Source organism: Rhea pennata, chromosome 11 (genome assembly GCF_028389875.1).
Source record: "Rhea pennata isolate bPtePen1 chromosome 11, bPtePen1.pri, whole genome shotgun sequence".
Classification (NCBI taxonomy): Eukaryota; Metazoa; Chordata; class Aves; order Rheiformes; family Rheidae; genus Rhea; species Rhea pennata.
This window is the reverse complement of record NC_084673.1, coordinates 20,840,881-20,866,495: the sequence shown is the minus strand read 5'-3', so window position 1 is coordinate 20,866,495 and position 25,615 is coordinate 20,840,881. Positions and strand designations below refer to the sequence as shown.

The 25,615-nt window shown below is 41.7% G+C and overlaps 1 protein-coding gene across 1 annotated transcript in view; it reads right to left on the bottom strand.

Moving 5' to 3' along the window:
- Nucleotides 1-24,946, bottom strand: part of NEXMIF (neurite extension and migration factor) — a 160,717-nt gene extending 135,771 nt beyond the window's left edge. Inside the window, exon 1 of the mRNA XM_062584684.1 lies at nt 24,888-24,946. The gene's annotated coding sequence lies outside the window, so the exon portion shown is untranslated. The remainder of the gene's footprint in view (nt 1-24,887) is intronic.
- Nucleotides 24,947-25,615: the final 669 nt, after the last annotated feature.

The window sequence follows — 25,615 nt, the reverse complement described above, 5'->3', positions numbered from 1 at the left end:
GCTTCCTTTTGACCCAGGCCAGCGCAAGCACAGAACTCCTATTTCCATGTTGCATACTCCGTATTTCTTCCCTGCGGCGGTCATTACCGCGGCCAGCAGGCCCACTGTTCTGCTCTGTGTGATGACCGAAAAACAAAAATAAAGAGGCCTGAGGAGGCTCCAACAGGTCGCTCACAGTGACGGACGTGAAGGCGTCCAGCGAGCGTGTCCACACCAAACAAACCTCTCCAGTGGCAACAGGCTGCGGGGAGGGCCCCCAGCAGAGAGAGAGGTGCAAGAAGGAGGACGAGGGTCAGAGGGGAACACTCAGGACAAGAACGTGCGCAAGCTGAAACACCTCTAGGTGCTCAATTAGAGCAGCCTGACTTTAGGGAGACTTCATTAGGTAGCTAAAGGGAAGTTTTAGCCAAGTTCTAAATATGTATTTTTTCTGGAGCTCCTAGGAAGCAAAATTAGTCAATTTGGCTACAGGCCATAAAACATAATTACTTATGTGAAATATGTTTAAATATGTAACTACAATTGCTAATGGGAGAGCCTCGCACCATAAATGTGGAGGGATTCCATGGACTAGCAGCTCAGACACAGGCAAGAAGCGGAAGATAATTCCCAAAGGAATAAGCTTCTCTTTAGAAAAAGACTTCAGAAATGAAAATCTAATTAATAGGTATACAATGTTAAAATGCAATCAGGCACTGATAAGGAAGGAGGGCGAAAGTGGTAAATTTTTAGAACACGTGGCCTCTCAAAAAAAAATAATAAGTTCAGCTACTTTGCACAGCAAAGCAAGAGGAACTTACGTACACAGTAACAGCCAGCCCCTTCCCTTCAGAAGGTTCGGTGGTCACTAGAGAAGCAGCTTTCACCAGAGACACAAGAAAGCCAGTAGCTGAAACCACTGAAAAACTTCAGACACACTGCAGAGCAGTAACAAATCTTTGAGATATTAAAATAAAAGAATGGTGTATTAAGCGATGTGGTAAATGCAATTTGTCATTTAGCACTGTGAATCTATGGATTTTAATGACAGGGTCTCATTTACATTTAACAATCAGTGTACTAGAACATTTCTTGGAAACTGGGGATATTTTCTTGTCTCAGTAGGAATATAGAGAAATTTCTTCTTGATTAACAATGGAGTAAAGGAGTTCTGCCCTGAAATCTCAGTCCTTTAGTTTCTCTCCAGAGCTGGATGAATATCAACATACCAAATTGCAATCCTGACAAGCAAGCTCTCCAAAATTCAGTTGTTTGCAATAATTACGTATTTAACAATTCTTCCACAAGAATAATATTTTAAATCACCTTATGATTTATTGTTCATTTATACCACATATCTGCTTTAAAACCATCAAAAGCATATCTTGTTTTTAATCATACATTTTGGATGTGACTTTCAAAAGCACTTACAGCAATTTAGAAGCATAAATCCCACTGGTACTCAATGGTATTTGTGCCCTTAATGCCTGCAGCCATTACTGAAAATCTCATTCTTTTCCAGAGCTTTGGAATTATTCCAGAGGTCGCATACACAGAAAGAAATGGCAAGTGTCACAAGGTATTTTGTATTTTACCGCAACACTCTGCGGCTTTAGGACAGAAATCAAGAATGAGAAATCCACATAGCTAAAACTCTACTGGGGAGTTTAGGACAAAGGGAAAGACCTGAGTCGAACTTAGCCTGTAAATTTGGGGTAAGGTCAATCTCTACCACATCCAAGCTGGTGAGAGCAGGATCCTCAATCTCCCTTATTTTCACAAAGCCAGCAACAGAAAACACCGTTAGACCAACAGAAGCCAGGTAGTAAGTGGCCGAGCTGCACTGCCTCCCAAAAACACTTCCACCAGAGGCAGTGCACTGACGACTACACACCAGAAACATCATCTCCCACTTCGGTAAGAGCAGTGAAAACTTCAGGCCTTCATGAGAACCAATTTAAACTGTTAAACAATTTAGCTAGGCCACTTGGAAATCGTATGTTTTGACAGCCCTAATTAACTTTCCTCCAGTAGAGGAAACCCCAGTCCTGAAAACATCACCCTTACTTACTCAGAGGTGTTCCTGCAGTCCTCCCGCTGCTCAAGCTGAGCAGCTGCTGGTGTACGGCAGACTGACAATGTCACCTCCTCGTGTTCAGCGCGACCTGGGACAGGGCAACTACTAAACTGCCAAGAGCCCTTGGCAATATTAGCTGTACTTAATCAGTAGAGCTCAGATGGTTGACACGTAACTGCGGAAAATTTTAAAGAAGTTGCAAGTGTATAAGCATGTTTAAATGGACTGGACAAACCAGTTTTCAGTAGTGTTTTTTAGCCACCACTGCTTCAAGTTTTCCTAGATTGTGGGGAGTACTGTAAACTGAAGACATCAACACTAATTCGTGAATGAACATTCGCTAGGTCCTAGTCCAAGGAATAGGTTCATCTCCAAGCAGCTACAGCAAATCTAGTTGGAATTGTATGAATCAATAGGAATACATGAGCTTTTCCCCAAAATAACCCGCCTCTGTACCCTGATTCTCATCAGCCTCACTCTGGCATCCTTGGGAGTTGAAAACCTAGAGCACCTTTGAAAAACTGGACCACTGACTTCCCTCTCTCAGTTTCACCTTCTGTGAAAAAGGGATGAAAAGACTCCTTCAAGAAGATAACTAGTACCTAGCCACAGCCACAGCAGTGGGCCACTACCACAGCAAGGGCCACTGCCCTTACTTTTACAGTAGATCTGGCTAAGATTGATGGACACCACGAGCAGGTAGCACCTGTAGGCAGTTACACAGGCATTTGATGTTTCTGTGTTAAGTTCCTACAAAGCACAAGAATTCTTTAGGCTGTAAAGTACATGGCGTTTGTTCCTAACAGACCTGGAAGTTGCACTGTTGTCAGTAAGAGAGAAGTAAGAGTAGACAAGAAACTTTCTAGAGAACATGAAGAAAAATTTACTCTCCAATATCTGCTTATAAATCATTTACAGCCAAGCTTTTTACACAAGGGTCTAGCTTTTTGATTCCCTCCTCCCTCCTTTCATACCATCACCTTTAGCCCCCTGTTTTAACTTCTTGAACATTTGTGTGCACTTATCGCTTTGACTGCATATTGGCTTAAACTAACAACAAACTCCAGGTAGTTGTATAATGAAAGAGCCAGACCATAATGGATTTTACGGTATGCCAACATTACAGGCTACTGTGTTCTGTAAAAGGCAATTACAGGTAATAAAACAGTCCTGCAAGAGCTCTATGTGAATGACTTCACTCTGCGTCGCAGCCCCAGCAGTGCTGTGCGCTGCCAGAGCAGGGTCACTTCCAGCGCCTCGCGAGCTCGTGCATCTCTGCTCTGTGTTACCATCTGCAGCTTGAGACACAGTCCCAGTGCCAGAAACGCCAAGAATACAAGGCAGGGGAAGCCAGGGAGACAAATCAAGCAGATAGGCAGCACTCAAGCTTCCCTGCCAGGACCGTTACAGGCCAGTGTGATCATCCATCCTTGAACAGATACCCAGGCTCTCCGGCAATGGAACTGAAGCGTGAGCTGAACTTGTGTTTACCCAACAGTATAGCGAGCCTTTTGTAATCACAGTTGCCAGCTTCACTTCTCCTAAAACTAGCACTGATGGCCTGTGCAAAACTTGACTCGCCAGATGGGTCTAGACTCGTATCCTGGTACTAAAAAGTGGCAATCTCCATAGGGCATCCCAAATTGCAGAACAGTTTCCTTCTAAACTGCCACCTACAAATGGAGATCGGGGTGTGATGTTGCCTCTACCTCCAGCTCTTCCTTCAGGCTCAAGGTAATCATCCAGAGCATCACCCAAAACTCTTTTGCTGGACCACCCTTTTGCCCCGGGCAGGGGGAGGAAAGGAAAGAACAAAGGAACTGCACTACGGATGCAGATGCGGAAGCCGAAGCCGAATGGTCATTCCTCCTGCCCCAATGCAAACATTAGCTCTAACCCTCCCACGGCAAGCATTTAAATCTGAGTTGCCATCTAAACTGACACCCAGCACATACTTCGAAACCCCGACTGTCTGGGTCAAACGCATACATCTGGTAAGTGACTTTTGCCTCTTGATTAAAATTGCTGATCCAGTATTAAGTGAGCTGTATATCATTTCCATGTGCCCTTGATTCTTTTTCTTACAGTCATATTCGTGGACATACTTAAAATATGCTTTCAGATTCTCTCAAGAGAATGCACCTGAGTTCTTGAATCAGGATCTTGAATAGACTCACTGCAAACACACTGTTCAACCCACTTAATCCTTAATTAGAGTTTCATTTTTTAACGTAAGGCTTCAACAGTCAGCAGAGGAGAAACATGTAAAAGCAGATGCCAGGCCACTAAGGGCTTTTTTATATGCAACATTTGTACTGTTGCAGCCATACCCTTCCTACACTGCTTTTACAGTCACATCACCGTATCAACCACCCAGTATGGATGCAGTCACACCACTTTGACAGCAATTATACAAGTACAGCCTATTCTTGTGTGACAGATAGCAGTGCACCTCCAACTAATGCATCTCTGTGAAGGCTTCCACAGAAAGAATTGCACTGTTCGCTGCAAGAAAAAGGGAGTGAGGGGAGGAATCACTCTTCATCAAAATACTTAACTAGCACAAAATTTGTATGCAAAGCCATCTATCTACAGAAAAGATAACTGACATCTGATTTGAGCCAAAAAATAATGATCGTGTCTCCTCAAGTCTTATGTTGTCACCCCACAAATCCAGTACTTTTACGCAAAGCGGAGCAAAGAGCAATCTACCTCTCAGAGCAGTGCTGTGGAAGTTAACAGGGGACTGCAGAAGAGGCAGAAGAGACCTGGCTCAAGCAGGGCTCTCCACACTTTGCAGTCAGACCTATGCCCTAGGTCCTTACTGTTGTCACAGGACATACTACTATTTACATACACAGTTGCATATAGCTCTCAAGTAAGAGACTGATGTCCACAATTATCAACTGAGGTAGGTGGAAACCAGATCAAGTAGGAAAAAGGGGTTTCATCAGTTTAACTCATTTAGTTAAAGATGCCTGGGGTAAGCCATCACAACCTCAACGTGCAAAGACAGGAACAGCCAAGCAGCTGTCATGGGGAACAGCGTGCACTTCGCACTTTGCAATCTTTCATTTTGTTCTCTATAGTAGTCTCAAATGGAGGAAATACCCACTGCTGGGAATCAGCAGAGGTTTGAGTTTTAACTCAAAATCTGAGTTTGAAATACTAGAGTAATTTTTAAAAACTCTCCCACAAGATATTGAGTTATTGGAAGTCAAACATTAAAAACTCACAGTTGCAAAACACTTAAAACCACTGTGAAGAAAAAGCGTCTTTTTTTTTTTTATAAAAATAAAAAAAGGACCAGCCATTCATCATGTTTTAGGACTAAAAATATATCATTTGATTACACTATTAAATACTTTGCACAGGTATTTCCCCTCTTTATGAGGGCCCATCAGCAATCCAAAAGCAACTTTAATTGAAGTCAGTCACTGAATTCGTAACTTCTCCTATATCTGGTCATCAGTGTGGGAACATAGTGAGCCCATGGGATGTCCTGCCACTAACTATCCAACTTGAGAGGCTGAACAATTTCAGAGGAGTTGAGCTATGCACCTTGGGAAATGACTAAAGGCATGATAGGAGAGATCTTCTCCAAGAATGATGTCAATGTGCAGTGAAGCTTTCCCCGTCAACTGGTAAAGCCATTCTTGTAAGTATGCACTGCACACAAATCACATTAATAATGTATATTTCCAAGGTGTGCTCATCCTGGATTTCTGCCTTTCTTTTGACACTATACCTCTGCTTTGTATTTATTAAACAGACTTGAATTTGAAGGGAAAAAAATCAAAATATTGCAAAGCAAAGCACCAATATTAATTAGCTTACAATGTACTAATGATTTAGACTAAAAATATTCATTTTATTCTTTTCAAATTACAAAATAAAAGAGAGTCCAATTTACTTTTAAATTACATAATTGGCTTGTTCTATGCTGGCCTTTTTTTCCCCAGAACTACAAGATGGTCTACCACATACTGTATGAAAGGAATCTATATAGCTTTAAAAACAATACAGACCACTCAATACATGCTGCTCTGTTTTCATCATTTGCTACGCAATCCACCAGCAGCCAATTCTAAAACTGTGCCAGAGCCCATTGAGTGTCTCCATTAAATTCAGTAGGAACTAGACTTCTAAGATGAGGGGGATTCAGACATTCTCTGTTTCTGACAGCATCTTTCTGAGAACTGCTATTTTTAAATGATATTTACTACTGATAATTCCATAATCTGCAGTGAATCAAATTAAGTACTTCTTTCTTTTAATTTCTACAGTAACGTTTATTTGACAACAATAATCCTTGTGGACCACAGATTTATGGAGATGGGAAATCCAGTTAACAATTTATATCGAACTCCCATCAAGTGGCAGGCAGTGGTACTGCTGCTGGTACGTTCTCATTCCTTCAGCTCAACCATTTGAAACACCAAGTCCCCTCTCCCTCATTTACTTTCATATCTTATTTTATTAAAGTATTTAAACTATAACCATCTTAAATATATTTATCCATAATCCCTTGCCATTGAGAGTCCATATATCTCTACTTGTTGTTGTTAATTAAGACTTGCAGTTTCAGTTTACACCACGTACATTCAATCTGCAAAGGAACATGGGAAGATTTCAATCTGTAAAGGAACATGGGAAGATTTAAATTGAACAATCTCATTTTCCTTTTTAATTCCAATATGAAGTCTTTTCTGTTATTGCAAAATAGAAACTACAATTGGATAGGCCTGGGTGTCCAAAGCCTCCACGTTCTCTAGATTTGTCCTCAAAGATTTTGCAAAGATAGCAAGAATTGAACGGGAAGATTTTGCTAACCTTGAACAAAAATCCTGAGCACGTTTATTGGAAACACATAGGAATAGTGGAAGTCAAGAGTCAGCAGATTTTTTTTTCTTATTGTGTATGTCTATGCATAAGATATCACCTACCCCGCCAACCTGAAATACTTTCTCTTTCCTGCATACATTCCAAGAGGAACAAAGTTACCTTTGTTAAAGTAAGTTGAAGCTACTGCACAACTGTTAGACTTACCAGGCTGTAAGAAACAGTATGAAATGCTGAACTTCTCTTCTTGATAATCAAAGCACAGTTTAAAACCAACCAAATGAGAAGGAATCTTTTTGTTCTACACAACTTATCCTGGTTCCAGCAGATAAAAATTTATACAAAAAAAATTACCATTATATAATTTTTTTTTTCTTTCCTAAGAAGCGTAATTTCAAGACAATCTGCTAAACAGCATTACCCAACCCAGTCAAATGCTTTCTTTGCATCATGCATAAGACAAAGTCTGGCCCCTGTTGCTTCACCAAAATGCATTCAGTTCAGTATACACAGGGATTACACGAAGGTCACCTGACATTATTATTGCATTCACTGAAAGACTACAGTTGCCTTTCATACTACTACTTTAGTGCATACTATGAATACATTAAAAAGGGAACAGACACACAGGTCCACAGTGATCTGGATTTGCTTTTTGACATATTAGTGGCTTGGCAGTTTGATGCACGCTTTCCAGAAGACAGCTCATAGTATATTTTTTAAAAGTAAAGGAACTACACTTGCTCTTTACTAGATTTATTTTAAGTATTTGGCTAGATGGGCATGCAATTGTTTATAGCCCTTTCAGTTAACAGTATCACGCCTTTCATGCATCAGCTTCTTGTAATGATACAAATTTTACTTGAAACAACTTCATCTGTGCTCCAAGATACATATGTTGTGATACAAAAAAGCTTACGTGTAAATCCAGAAAAGCAAATTTATTAAATTACTTGCTCAGAGAACAGTATCAGGAACGTCTTAAGTCCTGGAAAGCACACTTCCTATGAGACACTCAAGGAGATAAGATTATTTATCTTATTGAAAAGAAAGTCAAATGACGAATAATTATAAAGGATAATTATATAGGCAGTATGGAGATATATGATCACAGACAAAGACATGAGAGCTCATAGCCATATTCAAACTGTAAATATGGCTAATAAAAAGCTGGATCTAATCTAAAGTTAATATCCTACCTCTCATGACTCTAGAGGAAATTTTGAAGGTATACCCTGAACACTCAATAGTCAGAAAACAAACAGAAGAACCTAGCTTTTCTTACTAAAAATTGCAACACTGTATTTTTTAAAATGCTTTTGCTTCTATGTGCTTGCTTTCATGGAATTCACATGGAGATTTGCTCCTCATAGAAAATGGTCTCTTTTTCCTTTAAGCTAACATTATTTGCCAACCTTACTTTTCACTGTTTAGAATCATAATTTCCCCCTTCCACATGTACATTCTCTGCTGATTGGGTTCACAATAATCTTCTGAATTCTTCATTCTTCTCCTCCCTTTTCACCCTTCCCAGTACACAAATTTTCCTTAACACAGCTGAAAATATGAATCAACCCAACAATTTGGCCACTTCCCATCAGGGAACATCACTGGCATCTAGAATATATTTAAGAATATAATTTTAATCCATGACTATCACTCCATCGACAATGCTTCCCCCATTCAGTCTCCTCAGCAGATGGACAGGTGCCCACACCAAGGAGCATGATCTGGCATGTATAATGCTGCCAGCATCAATTCTACATACTGTCCACAGATGCTTACAGCCTACCAGCACATGCTCTGATCTAGGGAAAGAAAACCAATGTTTGCAGTAAAACACAGCCTCTCCTCTGCAGGATGCAGCGCTCTGCATAGATCTACTAACAATATCTCATATTTCTCCACCCCCTCCTCATGTTTTTCCCTTTTGTCAAATTCTCTAGCACTTGTTCTGGGATCCAATTAAGGTTCCTATCGTCATGGCAAGAGGGGGGGGCAAGGTCTAACAAAACAGCATTAATGAACTGATTGTTTTCACTGGGCACATACAGGGTTGTAATCCCCAAGACTGGTATGTATCTACACTTGAACATTAAAAATATAATAAAAATAAAAATAATAAATAATAAAAATAAACACCACACATGAGGTCTATGTTGTTTACATTTTTACAAGAGTTTAACTAGAAGCCCATGTAAAACTGGCCTAATCCAACAGCACACAAGATCTTATTTTTAATGGGAAATTTATTCTGATTAGGACAGCCAATTTCATCTTGTTTTCTCTTCCAGTAAGATGCAGAAGCCTTGTGTCTACCATCTGAATCTCCTTCAAAGAGATTAGTTTCCTGTAAACTTCTTTAGTTAGCTGTTAGATAATTCAGAACCTCTTCCCACCCCTCCTCTGGGTTATTAAATCTACTAACATCCCAGGATATTATTACACAAGTACTGCTCATCTCCATTATGTGGCAGAATTAGGAGAGAGCTATCAGAAGAACACAAGCCAGCCCTATTTCATCTTATTCTCAGTGTGAATTCAGGTATCAGAAACAAGATAACCTTTATGGAATGCAGCTTTTGATAGTGAAGAGCACGACAAGAAGGAAAGGAGAATGGAAGAAGAACACATCCACCAAGGGAAAGTAACATTTATAAGCATTTTAGGGGAGTGAAGGACAGGGCGTGATATTTTTGTGCCCAGCTGGAGTAAGTTCTTCACTCCTCCCTGTTTTATTTCCCTTGATCTCTCCCTTCAATTTTAATCCAACTTTCAGTCACAGTTAAGGATTTTAATACCACCTACAGTTGACCTAGATCAACACTCAGAAGGACATTCTCCAAGAAATGTCTAGTTTAAAAGCTACAGAACATGTTCTTCATAACTCTACTGCCTCTTAGTTTAGGTTCAACTGGCTCCCCAAATGCTTTTTGAAGGAACTGCTAAAATAGGTCACTGTTTGACAGGAAATCAATCCCAGCAAACAGTAATCAGCAGAAAAATCTCTCTACCTTTGCTGGAACAGAAATCTTTTAAAAAATATCATGAACCTTTTAATTAAAACACAGTAACTCCTTAATGTCATAAAGAAGGCTTCATGGACAAAACTTTCAAAGACTGCCTTATTTTTTCAGCATTTAGAATAACCGATCTGAATTGTGTGGCACCTGTTTTAGAGATGAGACTCTAGCAGCTGGCTGTTACAAAAGGCTTCAGCTGAAGTTTCAAAGATATTCACCCTTAAGGAAGGCACCTTAAGGCTTCAACTGAAGTTTCAAAGACATTCACCATTGCTATCTCAGTCAAAGAGATAGGGAGAGTATTCCTTACATCAAGATTTCATGCCACAACTCCAAGTCGATCCTTCCTACACTTCTCTTAGCCCATTTCCTTCTCAACTTTCTCAAAAAGATATAGCTAGCATTTAAGATCTGTAAGAAACCCTCCAATCTAAAGACAGTCTTTAAACAGACTTCAGGGAGTATCATCACAAATACGTCTCTAAGGATAAATGATCCACAGACAGTGCTCTGCTGGGAAAGCAACAACCCTGAAGTTTCATCAGCAAAAGATTTTCTGCCTCCTATTCATATTTTGTAGTAATAACATACATACTGAAAATTTCAGTTCAACACAGGATAAATTATAGTGATTAAAAAAAAAGAAAATTCTGTATACTGAAAGAATAAAGTGATACCGCACAGAAATAACACAAAAAATGCGAAGAGTCAACTCTAACAGAGAAGAAATATTTTTGTTGAAAGAAACAGAGAAGTATTTTCAAAGCAATAGTTATAATAATACTCAGCACTTAGAAACTTTTCTGTTTCAACATACTTTGCAAATTTTAATTAATTTTCATAACACCCCTGGGAAGCAAACACATTCATATTAATAGTTCCATTAAACAAGTGAGGTCAGCAGGGCAGAAAAACTGTGTCACTGTCCTATGGCCGACAGAGAAGTTAGCGTCAATGCTAGGACTGGAACTTAAGAGTTTCTTGGCTCTTATGCTCCGACCAGTAAGTGGTATCTCCTTTGCACTTTAAATATAAACCTACTCTCAAATACCTCTTCTGTTTATCCCTCTTGCTTCCTCCCCAGCATTCTGCAGTATCAAAATGAAAACTTCCGTATGCATCACCAAGAACACCAATCTCCATGACTCCTCTCTTCAGCAACCATCTTCATGCCTCTTCACCTGCTAGCTTAAACCAGCATGAAGAGTTCCCCATCAAAATCTAGAAAGCCACCGACTGCTTTGACTCCTTGTCAGCTGTTGTACTGCCATGATGCATTTTGGAGACCACAGCCTAGTATCAGTGAGGGAGACAGTAACTTATGCTTACTGCTTCAGAGCATGAGTTCAGATGCATCTTCTATCCCATCTTTTTGCTAAATATTAGGCTCCTCAGCTTAGCCTGCTCAGTCATCTTCTGGACAATAAACCATTTTCTAGTGTAAAAGGGTTCTTATATTGCCCACTCAGAGGACCTTGCCGTAGAGCATTAGGCAACATAAATAATGCTTGTCATATGCTATTTGTACTCTCATCCTCCCTGCAGGAAAGAAGCAAGCTTGTGACAGCTTTTAATAAATAGACGTTTGCACTCAATGTAGCACAATTAGACCATAATGTACAACCAATAATAATATAAATACTAGTATACTATGTTGCTATGTGTTTATGTTAGATGGCAAAGGCAAAGAAATACCCGTCACAATCAGACTAGAGTTGTAATTTTTGTACTTGTCCTTTGTTCCACTGTTCATGGTTCTACTGACTTGGGCAAGCATTTGTTTCAAAAAATAGCCTTCTCGTCGTAGAGTAGATTGACACTAGAAAATTTCATTGTGCCAGAGAAGCAAAGGTGCCAACTACAGTCTTGTATGGGCTTATTAGGTCTTTCAGCTATCATATGCACAAGCCTCTGAGTTCCTCTGAAGATAAGACACTGAACTCCATTCAAAACTGGGTGAGAGGCCAACAAAAAAAAAAAAACGAAAAACTTGACTGGGTTGTAGTGGGCTACAGTGCTGCGGGATGCACCACAACATCCTCTCCCTACTCAAGTCTTCTAAATGCCAAAGACTTCATGACCTGGTACACTGCACTGCTGTTATGCAGCCCAGAGAGACTGAAAAAGTAGGATGAGGTAATCATTCACCATCATGAGACGGTCTCGTAACCACCCGGAGATGACAGAAAGCATTACTCAAACGTACTGCTAGACTTAGCATCAGAGCCTAATTCAGGAGCGTTCCTCAGCTGCAGCCTGGACAGACCGCAAAGGGAGTATGTTTTTAGCCTGAGATTTCATCACAGCTAAAACTCAGGGTTTTCCTTTTCCCACCAAAGTCTACGTATGACTTATTTGCAGCTTAGATTTTGGAGGCAGAAACTGACATTTATAATGTTTCTTTTACAAGAGTGTTCAACCTAATTTTATTTTTGGCACAATTGTAGTACAGCTACTTCTTATAAAAACGCACAATTAATGGATAACCTTTCAAAATGAAAATGGCCATGAAATTCAGAATAAGACTCATTAGTCTACAAAGCAGTCGATCAAATAGTCATTTTTTGGATCAAGTTCTCCTCACATGTAAGTCCATTTAAGTTCACAAATGCTGCACAATTATAACTTTGGCCCACTGGCTTTATTCAGCCAGCATACTTCAAATTCTAAGTCCTATGCTTACACAGACACTCTCCATATACATTCAAAAAAATTAAATAAACATAATGCAGATGAGGTAGTAAACAGATTTGTAATGAGTGTTACTTGTCCTTGTCAACTGACTGTGCTCTGATGAATAATGCTGTTAAAATGGATCAGATCGCCCACCAACTATGATCACAGCCTTCGCATGTCCAAAAGCCATGTGCTTCTCCAATTAATTGCTCAAAACTAATTGTCAGATGTAATTTTCAGTCAGCAGTTTCTTCTTGCCTTCCTCCTCCTTAATATATTCTGTTCACACGCATTCCCTACAGCACCTGACTTGCTCAGCAGTCTTTTCTCCCTTCCTTATACATCCATGCATTATGTCTCAGACCTAATCTCTCCCTACAGCTTTTGAGCGGAACTCTTCTAGGCAGCTGACATTTAAATAAGTTCTGTATTGACTTTCCTGTGCTGTACCTCAAGTCCTTCTTGTTTTCCTTATGTTCATATTCCTATTCAGCTCAGTGTAGCTATTTCCGAGAATAACGGAAGCAGAGCTTGACTGATAATCAATAAATACCTTTACCCTGTAATTCCTCAGACATACAGCACAGAAGGAGATTCCCCTCTCCTCACATGCATATTCACTATTTTAGATAAACTTATAAAGGCAGAAAATCTGCAGCATGGTTTCAGACAACGCTAAGCCTGCAAACTTTCCTTTAACTCGCATTAAACTGATACAACTTTTAATTAAAAAAGTAATTTTGAAAAATTGCTTGTGCAGTGTGTAAGGTGATGTTCAGACAGCATCACTGATCCCTGGAGTTCTGCAGCCTTGAGTTTAATAAACTGAGTTTTCAAAAGTAAACACAGCTTGCATCAGCATGAACCTTCTATTTTAGACAAATATTTTTCATTCATTTCTTTTTAGCCAAAAGAGTAGGTTTTCAGAGCACTACTCCATATACTAAACATCACATAGGTTTCACTGGACACTAGAGAGGGAGAATCTTTCAATATCCTTAAGGAGCTTTGTCCAACTACTAGCAAAAGAAACCTTCACTTTGTAACAGCGAGGCAGTCAGGTAGATAAGATGCCCTCAATCCTATCAAAGACTGTAGTATGGACACGCAGCTCCAACAGGGCTGTAATAACAAAAGGCCATTAAAGGCTGGCTGTGGGAGCCAAGCCCAAAGCCACTGGCCCCGTCTTTCTTACTGAAAAAACACCAGGCCCAAGGACTTTGATAAAATTTATACCTGAGATTGTGTGTAATCCTACAATCACACAGCAGCTCCAGCCTGCTACAACTATAATTGAAGGTTTATTTTGCTTAATTTATTATTTTCTCTAGTAAAAAATCCAGCAGGGGGGAAGGGCAGAGGGGAGAACAAAAACAACTCAAACTAAAATATTCTGCTCTAGGCAGAAACCAGCCAAAAATACTTTCAGGTTTTCTTTTGCTTGGTTTCATAACTGTTCACTTGTTCTTTTTATAAGTATTTTTAAATAAAACATTTGAATTATCTTTAATGTATCAAGAGTTCAAAAGGATGCTTAATGAAAGTGGATGTTATTCCTCCCTTTCCCTTCTCAATTTATCACCATTATCCTATTACCCTACACACATGTGTGTGCATGCACACAGACACACACCCGCACACGCATCCACAAACGAGGGATGAGAACAAGATTCTCTGGCTCATTTCATGACTGCATTTCCAGCAGGTCATTAATTTCTCTTTGAACAGGTTTGCTCCTCTATAAAATAGGGAGAGGTGGATTAGGTGGTTTAACTGGTGGTTATAAAACAAATACTTTGAGATGCTATGCATTCTGTTATCAGTGCAATTATATTAAATACAAACACAGTATTTACCATTTTCATCTTTACTTATTTTGTGTTTGTAACATTTTAAAACTTCCAATGTCATTAGAAATGCCGAAAGGAGAAGACTCTGTATTCTCATACCTATTCCACCAAGAAACTGCATGGCTGCATGTAATTTTTTCAACCACTGAAACTCAGTGTATTTCTGACTGTATTTCTTCAGCCAAACCTTCACAATCAGGCCACTCTGAAAGTTCTGTTCTCAGTTGCAATAAAATAAATACTTAAATATTCAGCTCCACCTATTCTGAGTGATGTATTGCACTTTTAGTTTCCCTTAACCCTCAGCACCATTTCTCATTATCCTATGAAATTTAATTTTGGACAACATTGTATTGTATGAAATATACTTTCAGACTAGGTCTCAGCTGCACAAAATACTCAAGCATCTGCTTAAGCTTTAAGCATGCAAAAACCTCAAATCAGAACTCAGTAATCTGATAACATATACAACACAAACTCTAAATGATACAATACTAATTCTTTACCTGAAGAGTTCCACGTTGTAGATCAGCCTTTCAGAGATGTGCTAGTTTCAGCCGTAACAAGCCCTTCACACTTTCTAAAACTAATGGGCTCCACACATTCATCTCTGCAGAATATAAATTCTTTTCCTTCCTTTCCCTTTTAAATATGTCAAGCAATGTTACAAAAAATAACATCCGTGCCACCGTCATGCAATAAACAGTATGATCACCATTATACCACACCCTACAAAGAATGACTGACTTAAAAAAAAAAAAAAAAAAAAAAAAGCACCTTAAGCCTTAAAAACAGCGAAGTTTTCAGTACAACAGTTCCTTGCTTATTCTAAATTCCCTGTTCTGCTGCCCATCTGCATTGATGCTTCATCGTTATCATTGGGAAGTTGCAATATCCACATGGTTGTGGTTATGTGGTTGCTCCGAAACATCATTATGTGGTTGCTCTGAACCACACAAGCAGATTGAATCTGGTTGGGCTTAAATTAATTCAGAAGAATTCTTCATTAAGAAGATGAAGAACCCCAAAGTGGTTTCGGTATATATGTATTTTACTGGAGTATATAAACGGTAGAGCATATTTTCTTGCAACAGTTAGCAAACTTTCTCTTTCCACAAATATAGGTCAACAGAGCTAAACTCTGTTTTTGCATCAACTCCCACTTTAAATGCATAAAGAATTTGATTTTTAGGGAGCAGAATGAAAGGAATGGTCTCTTTCATTCTATTATGTACCAGGCAAGGATCTCAAAGGGTTTGCTTGGGCTTTAAAAACAAAAAAAAAAAAAAAAAAAAAACCCTTGGCATGTGTCAGACTAAAACCACTTTTCTTTAGTCTTTACACAACTACCCTTTCCAGATTTGAATAAAAAACATCAAACAAATTCTTCTGACTTCCATAACCATGAAATGCATAGAAATCATTCAAGGAGAGAAAGAACAATGTACAAAAACATTTGTTAGCAAAGGACTGAGAGGACGACCCCGCATAACCACTCTCAGACCTGAAAACAATCATTACAACTGCTCCAGAACCCTTTTGTTATTCCAGCAGTCCATAGCACATAAGCAAAAAACACTTTAGAATACTACAAAGAACAAGTTTAGGAGTTAATACTACAGGACATCACTGTATTTGTAAATGAGGGCGGGGAAGGACTGAGGGTATTAAAAAGATAACAAAAATATTGATTAAAAAACAAGCTGCGAGTCTAGATTTCACTTTGACTCTTCGTTTACTTACACTTATAAATTCAGGTGTGATTTAACGTGCTACCTACAGCAAATGCCCACACCTAGCTAAGTCTATATTGCATATCCTTATATCCCCTTTCATTTGAAAGCCACTCCACACAACACAAGGTGAGAATTCATATCATACTGACAGCAGCAGATTTTATGTATTTTGTGTTTATTACAGGTTGTAATGGGAAAACTAACCCATTTGGTTTAATGTAAAATTTAAGAGACCACACAATCATTAAGCATTTCAAATATGATGTCTGTGCTCTACCTTGCACAAATTTATCGATCAGTCCACACCATATTGTGCAAACAGCTTCAAAACACAATTTATGCAGCATTTCCCTCTCCTCCACACCATCAACACTGGCACTTCACACCTACTATGTCCTTCCAGCATCACCACCTATCCCTTCTAGGGGTCATCTTCCTCTAGTCCTAGCTCTTCAGTTGGCTTTCTGGTTGGGTTCAAACACACCAAGATCAAGACTATACTTCGGTTTTTGGTTCTCACTCATATTGCAGAACTTAACTTCCAAAACATTAACCAGCTGCAGTAGTTGAAGAGTTAATTCATGACACTTCTAAATATATCTTCAACTAGCCTTTAGGAAGGAACCTAATCCTGAACTACCTCTAGTGACTCTTCAATTTATCCTATTATTTAAGGAGAGAAAAACCAAAACTAAACTAACTACACCAGCACACCTTGGCACGCCATCAGACTGTACATACAAAGGTGAGCACACTAAACTAGGGAGGAAGGAAAGATGTAGTTAATGACAAAAAAGAAAAAAAAAAGTCTTCTAGAGATTGCTGCCTGAGAGACTGGGATACCACAGTTTGCTTAATACATTAATCAGAAATCAATAATTCCATACACCAGCAACCATGTAACAGTCAACACATCAGTCACAAACTAATTCCATGTTCAGTGCTGCATCATGACTAATATCCATCCTTCCCCCAGAAGCAGAAATGCTTCAAAAGAGTACAACCAGCACTACACTCTATGGATCAGTAAGCATTACATCTTAAACAGACTCCACAGAGTAAGAAAGACTGATGGAAGCAGAGCGGGGCTGAGAGCTTGACACTGTATACTGAAATGAAGTACAAACCTAGGGTAAATCTGGAAGGTAACTTTGTGTTGCCTACTACAGCAATAAATTCTGAGACTCGATGATGAACCTGATCAAAAACTCACTCTTTCAATTCAGAAATTTTTTGGAAATATAACGGATTCACATTTTAAAAGGCTGGTATTTGTAACAACTGAGACAAGGAAAGGCCCAGGTCAAACTGAGAAAGAAACCGGCAAGGAATTAATAGACATTAAGAAAGAAACAGGCACAATAAACAAAAATGGATTTATTGCAGTACAAACTCTCCATTAAATGATAACCTAACCAGACAAATAAGACAATTAAGTAAGTGAAGGTTACTGGGTTAGCACAAATTATTTTTTCTGCAGGAGGTTTCAGCTGATGGGTTTCTCTGCATTTGCCATGCCTGAGTGGACTGACCACACCGATTCTCTGCTTCAGCTAAACTTGTAGACCTCATGGCATGCAATGGCCCTAAATTCCAGTATTGTGTGTTAACTATGTTGCCTGCATCACAGTCTGCTGTACTTTTGCCCGAGTTGGCAAAGTCTACCTGATGTATTTCAAAATTAATAACACAGACACAAAATACAAACCACTGCATAGACAGATGATTTTGATATAGAGGACATCCGCAAGTACCGACATAAACAAACCATGGGAAATCATTGCATCTTGCTCCCTACAGAGGCAGTGGTGTCAAGAAGATAAGGGTTTGCGCATTTGTTTTAATATGATTCAAAAAATTGTGGTCAACAGTGGACTTTCCATTCAGATCTTCCAGAATATTCCACCCAGCCCTCCAAATTAAAGGCACAGCAATGTATCAAGTAAATCCATTGGGATAATGTGTATTCAAAACATTTTAGAAAGCCCACATAATTTGTAGCTAGAACAATCCCACCCTCTAAAATTTTGTTCACAGAAGTGACAACAATGACCACCCTAAAAAAGGAAACTTTCATTTTAACCCTTGAAGTTTACAGAGAGCCAAGAGTATCAAATGTTTCATTCCCAGAAACAACATGAAATTAACACTAAGCATCCATCTCTATTCCCACCAAAATACTGGCACAAACTTTAAATTCATTTCAGATTTTTAAAACATGACCTAGCAGCTATAGCAAAGACTGCTGCTAGCTGACCACACAGATACCAGATTCATTTTGTCTTTGTAAAATTCCCACCCATCGCTCTTATTTCCGTGAAACAGTTAAATATTTCTTTAAAGTTATTCAACAACTAGGAAGGTCAAGTCTTGGCCTAACTGGAAAAGCTCCTGTTGCAAACAAGCACACCTTTAAAAGCTGTATATGTTTCAGCTTGCTACCAGCCTCAGAGTAAAACCTTGATCGGAGGAGAAAATGGCAGTAAATGCACGACAGAGGGCACATACCTGGTCTACATAGTACAGCGAATACTTGGAGAGAATCCAGCTGACCCAGCTAAAGACCTGAAAATTGGGGCCAATGCAATGGATGGGAAAGAACTTTTTTTTTTTTTTTTTTTTTTTTTTTTGATGTGGAAAACTTATAGTTTCAGCTAAAATACTAAAAATTAAAAAAGAGCTTCAGTTGCACTTCTGAAGAATAAGAAAAAGGCTTTGGAAGCTTTAGATTTGAAGCTTCACAAGCTTCTTATGAAAAATGCAAGCTTTGAAAAACTTCTGAAGATTTAATATTCTTACTTTGGGCTCTTCTACTGCCAACAGACTATGGATGCTGTAACTAATAAAAAATAATTAATGCCAATAAACAGGCCTTTCATAAGGCCTCAGCTTCTCTTCTCCATCAAAGATTCAAGTCATTCACTGGTACATTGTGCAGGAAACAAAATCCGTAGCCTGTGGTCTTTACATTTGGCTTTGTGCACTGTAACTCACAATTAGAAATCCTTCTCAAAGCACAAAACTCCTGAGCATGAGGACAGGAATTGGTTTTTAAGCATGCCGCTCCAAAGGCGACCCTTGAGCACAGTAGAGACCTCACCTACAAGAGGACTGTGAAAGAGTTGGGAGTTTGTGCACCAGCCTGTCAAAAAAGCCTAGGTCTCACGTAAGCAATGAAATGGCCAGACAGTTTTTCAGCACTTTGAAAGTCTAACCATTTCCTGTAAGGTTCACAGTAAGAGCTGATTGCTTGGATAATCTTGGTCTGTAAGTCTGAACATCCTCAAAAATATAACTATATGATGGGGTCAGCTACTGTCTCACCACACATTTTCAGCAATCCAGAAAAAGTATTGTCATAATGCTTGGGTTTTAGCTCATGTAAAGGTCCTTATCTGGGTGGGAAAATAGAAAATGCCTCAAATATTTTTTTTAGAACACTGAAACTCCCCTTTCAAACTCACACACTGGAGAAGTGCGTAACAGCTTCAAACAGTAACGATAAACAGCACAAAGCAGCGAAGACAACCTTCATGAAATGAAACAACCTGTGCACAAGTAAGCATCCTGCATAACACCAGTGTCCATAAACAGGTTCTACATAAGCAAGGTGAAAAAGCTGACAAATTGGCAATAAACCCAAACACTGTGCAAGGGTACAACCTCTGTCATTCCTGCCAATTGGAGCTATGAAATGAAGTCTGGAATTTGCCGTGCTGTGTAATGCGACAACCAGAAATCAGACCTCAAGCTCTCGCAGACTCAGGGCAGACACAAAAGCATGCTTTGGTCTCTTGTCTAGGGATAACAAAGCTATTTGCAAGAACAGTAATACTGGTAATGATAATGACAATTCATGAAGGTGTTAAGGCTAATTCAATAAATGAATGAACTGGGGTCATTTCCAAGTAAGTCCAGGCCTTCCAGCCCAGCACACTATGGTCATTCTTGCCCCAGGCACAACAGCAAGATGCTTAGAAAAGAAGATCAATCATAAACTTCTAGTGGGCACATCCATCCATGTTATGAAGATATTGGCACAATCAAAACAAAAAAAGAAATACAGTATCAGTAAAAGGAAAAAATCAGCCAGCAAATTTTTCTATCATAGGAGACTTCTGAGACAAGGGTTTAGATAAATTAAACAAATAGTGCATTTCGTAATCAAAAGAATTTCCAGAGCTTTGTTAAAACCAAACAAGACTGAGCGTATGAGCTTACATCTCTGGGCTTAAGTCACCTTCTAAATATTCAAGGGTCAGAATAAAACTCTGCCTGGGGTTAATAATCCCCCACAACTGCCCTCTCCTAGACCTGCTTACAGTGTCCTCTGACGCAGCCTGCTCAGACCCCTCCTGTGACAGAGGGCACTGGGTTACATCCCTATATTACTCAAAGAGCTGACGTAAGGATGCAGACACACAGCCAGCTCATATGTATCAATGTTCAGAGACTGCATAATCATCCAGCTCATCCCATGTGAAAGCTCTATTAAAACACCCTCTGTATACAAGAAATTCTAGAGATTTAAAGTTTTAACACAAGCTAACAAACGCCAGGGATGAAAGAAATCCTAGGATGAAAGATCTCCATGACACCTGCTTTGAATAAAAAGACATTGCTACAAAAATATCAGAGACCTGCTGGTCTAGAGCCTTTGCAACATGTCATTCCCCAGACATCAATTTGCAATAAAGGCACACAAAAGCAGTATTACATAGATTATACCATTCCCCTAGAACTGCAAACAAAATATACCCAGAACTACTACCTAACTGTCCAAAGCACTACCGAACTAAAGCAACCTCACCTTGCTGTTTTCTAAAAAGACTTTGTTAAGGACAATGCATGCTGCCAGGTTCAACACTTTCGCAAAACAGACAGTTCCTTCCATAACCTTCGCTCCAGCCTAACTTTACTAGATACCCACAAATCTCACGTTGATGGGTGTGAAACTGATATCAACACATTTGCACTGATAGCAACAGAGCTTATCCTAAATTTGTGCATCACCGACAAAATCCATGCCCATCACCTGGATACTCAAACTAATTATCTTTGCTTTCTGAACTTCATCGCTTTCTACACAACAACATAATAGGTTAGAATTATTTAATGTTTGTATTCTAACGGCACACAGTAGAGCTAAAAATCAAAAAGGGTTGAGATGCTTCTGAGCTACTGGCACCTCATATATGCAACGGATCCAGCAAGTCCCGGAACAGCTCGGACCCTTGTACAGGAGGCGCAACAGGTGCATACAACTAATTCAAAGGAAAAGGGACAAACAAGGTACCACTGCAACGTGGTTCGCTCAGTTTTATGCCACATGGCTCATTTACTTACTACTGGCAGCTTTCACAAAATCAGGCTTGTCAAGCACCTGACTGTATACATAGGTAATGATTATAAAGCCAGCTCAAGCGAAGCTGAAAGTGCACAAAGATCTAGCATTTAAAAAAACAACAACACAACAAAGTGCAATCCTCTTCCAGGTGAGAGTACAGAATCTGGCACGTAACAGGTGGATTATATTAAAGTTATTTTAATCCCAGTTCTCAAAATGTATTTTTTTAATTCCCTCGCATACCAAAAATTGTCATTACTAAGAAGCAATGGCAATTTTACTATGTTTGACACTGAGACTATCCGCCTCTCTCACTGTTAAACACAAAACCAGTTACTGCAGCACCTGCATGGTTTTCACATACAGTGGAACGGGTGGGACAAAGTCCGTAGTGTTTCTGGTTCTTCTTCCTTGATTCTGCCCGAGAAGGAGGTTATTTCCTAACATTGCTTTTTGTTTGTTTGTTTGTCTGTTTGTGACAGGGCTCAGACTTTGAGGGGATCATTCATTGTTTGTTTTGCTTGGGGAAATCAGTACAATTGGTTTGGCAATATTATTACATCCGTTACAATGGAAAAGACTTATTTTCCGAGAGGTACTACCGCACTTTAAAGATGGTTGCATCCTAGACCTAGGATGGAAAAACAATTGAGATTCCTTCATTTGGGAATACCTTGTCCCCTTACATGTTTTGCAAAAATACATTAGTCTTCTCGCACTTTTCTTTCCAAGCATATGAAAGAAAAAAAGATGCATAATCAATTGACCACAAAAACATCCACCAGGCACCACCACCTCAAAAGAGAAGGACATTGTCAAAATACTGCCTCACATCAATGTATTTACTGTCCCTGTACCAGCTTCTAAAGTTAAAATCTATTGGTAAAAATCATCATACTTTTTATCTGAAAGACACATCTCACAATTCTGAACTCAACAACCAGAAGGGCTGGCTGAGCCTCCACTCCAAAAGGCAACAACAGCAAATAAAAAAGATGGGGGGGGGGGGGGAATTAAAGAACACCATCACCACCCCAAAACCAAAACAAGTTGGTGAGGTGGAGTGAGGGCAGAGGAGAAAAAAATGAATGGGGAAGCTGATTAGTTGCTCCCTTTTTCTGCCTCCCTTTTATTTCTGCTGAGTGCAGTAACACTTGAACTGGCTCTCTTCATTTTCAGCCGGATGTACACATTCAAAGATACTGTACTACTGTGTAGGCCAACCAGGCACTCTCTTTCTTCCCTTAGTTAGAGCTTTGGGGAAAATAATTATTCACCAGAACTGCCATCGTGAACAGAGAAAGCTAAATCAATGTAGCTTTGTATGGGCCATTGCCACTGCAAAGCAAATACTCAATCAAGACATGGATCAGTGAGAATTTTATCACTAGAAATCCTTATGCACATCTTTGTGTATTTTTAATATCCATCTTATCACTTGGTGATTCTCTCTCTCGATGCTCCTGCACCCCATTCTCCCCACAGATTTGTCTTGAGTCAGTGGCAGTTATGGGGCTTGGCCACAAGATTCAGACATTCAGTAAAAATGTCTTAAATATACAGCCAGGTTTACTCCCTTTAAAAAAAAAAAAAAAAAAAAAAAAAGCATTGGTGCATAGCAGATTTATTCACTGAACAGGTTGATTTATTTAACAGACTTGACATACATCAAACCCTACTATGGGCTTACATAATTGTTATCCATTTAACGGGTCTGGCTCTTTTGTCAAATATTTGTTTAAAAAAGTGATTCACTAAAGATTGCTGCCCTGTGCCCAGTTCACGTAGCCTAACAAACGCAGTCTTGTACAGGGTATTAGCTGAAGTGACTTTAAATTGCATCCTACCTGAGTGCTGTTTATTTTTTACTTTCGGTTTTCCTCCCTTACCTGAACTAATAAAAAACAAGTGTGCACATATAACGTACATACACTCACACAGAGGTGTACACACACACACACAGTTCACTTTCCAGCAGAGACACTTTGCTGTGGGCACAGCGGTTACTGCATTACCATACTGTGCTAGCGATAACAGCAGGTACCTAAAACACTGAGAATGCACATCTGAATACCAGGATGTTGATGGTTGCAAAGAGATTTCAGGCAAGCTGGCCAGAGGGGCCAACATGGGGCGAAAAGGATGAACAAACCACCGAGGGGGAGAGGGGGGAAAGCTCAGGAAGCATTTAAAAGCCGCAGACCCGTTTTGTTTTAACGTGAGGAGGCGCGACCAGCCCCTCGCTCGCAGGCGCGCATCTCTCCCCTCCAGCCCCTTTTGCCACACGCATCCACGACATCCACACACAAATTCCTCCCGGGGTGAGCGGTATCCACAATTCGGTGCTTATTCCGAGTGGGAGGTAAAATGCGGAATACCATTTCAGAGGGAAAATGCAGAACCTTTGCTTTCATCACTAGTCCCATTACAGCTTGTTTGGGTTAATACATCATAAAATGCATCACTTGCAAGCAGCACGGTTCATTTCAAAAACGAAGCTTCCCCCCCCTTTTTGTTTTTTTCCTCCTCTCTTTCTTTTCAGGACCATTAAAACACACACACAGGTCGTATCTTACGCTTAGTAAGCAAAACACATTACTGCTGCCACTGTTGCACAAACGTACAAGCAGTTCCGAAATTAAGACACCGAAATAAAAATGTACGAACCCAATTCGCTATTGCTCACTAGACAGATGGTTAATTATATTCACAGCCGCATTTTTCACTGGGATAGAGTTTCAGACAATGAGCCAGTTTTATTTGATTAGCCAGTTTTCCAGTTTAATATGTGCAACGACAGTTACTTTCATGGTCGCGGCTTTTTTTGTTGTTGTTGTTGTTCTCGCTAAGAAATACGGCTTAAGTAAGTGTAAATTCTTCCCGGCGTTGGGAACGTCACCGCTGTAAATAAAACCCTCGCCGTGCGCCCCCGGGGTGCGAGGAGCGCCGCGGCGGCGCGCCAAGGCGCGCAGGGGCCTAGCGGAGTTGGGGCCGCGCCGCGCTCCCCGCCCGCCCGCCGGCGCCTTCAGGTGCTGCCCGCAGCCTCCATGGGCGCCGCGGCGCGCGGCTCCCCCTCCTCTCCCCCCCCCCCGCCCCCACCCGCCTCAACGGCCAACGGTCGCCGCGCGGCGGCCCCGCGCGCCCCTCCCCCGCCGCCGGCCGCGGGGGCGCAACTTCGCCTCAGGCCTCCGCGCCCACCCGCGCGCGCGCGCGCGCGGCCCTGCCGCAGGCCGCCGCCTGCATCCCCCCCCCCCCGCCCCGCGCACACGCCGCACCCCGCGCCGCGCTGCCCTCACGCCGCCTCCCGCGCGACTCCCGCGGGTGGGAAGGGGGCGCCGCGGCGGCGGCGGGACTCACCTCAGCGCCGGGCCTGCGAGGGAGGCGGCCGCGCGCGGGGCCGGCGGGTCCCCCCGCCCGCCAGGCGGTGTCGGCGGCGGCGGCTGCGGCGCTCAGCGCTGCTCCATGCGCCCGGGGCCCCGGCGCGTGCAGGTGGACGCGCCCGCCCCCCCCCCCGCCCCCCCGCGCGCGCCGGCCCCCGCCCCTCCCCCCCGCGCGCGCCGGCCCCCGCCCCTCCCCCCTCCCCCCGCCGCCGCCTCAGGGCCGTCGGCGGAGCCAGCGCTGCCCCGCGGCCCCCTCAGCGCCCCGCCGCCGGGCGGCTCACAGCCCCGGCCGCCGCCGGGCGCCCCCCCGGCCGCGCCTGCCCCCCGCGCCGCGCATCCAGCCCGCGCTCCCTACGGGGGGAGCGGCTCCCTCCTCGCCCCGCCGCCGCCGCCTCCTCCTCCTCCACCGCGGCTGCTCCTTCCTCGCCGCCGCCTCCTCCCCCGCCCAGGTTGCTTTTTCCCATTCAGAAGGTGCTGGGGAGCGTCGCCGCCGCCGCCGCTGCCATTGTTCCCTGTGCCGCGGGACCGGCTCCGCGCCCCCGCCCGCCCGCGCCGGGCCCCGCGGGAGCGCGCACCGCGCCGCCACCGGCCATAAAGGGCGCGGCCCCGCCGCCCGGCCCGGCCCGGCCCGGCCCGCCGCGGGGGGAGCGGCCTCACCTGCCGCCCGGCCCCGCCGCCCGGCCCGGCCCGGCCCGGCCCGGCCCG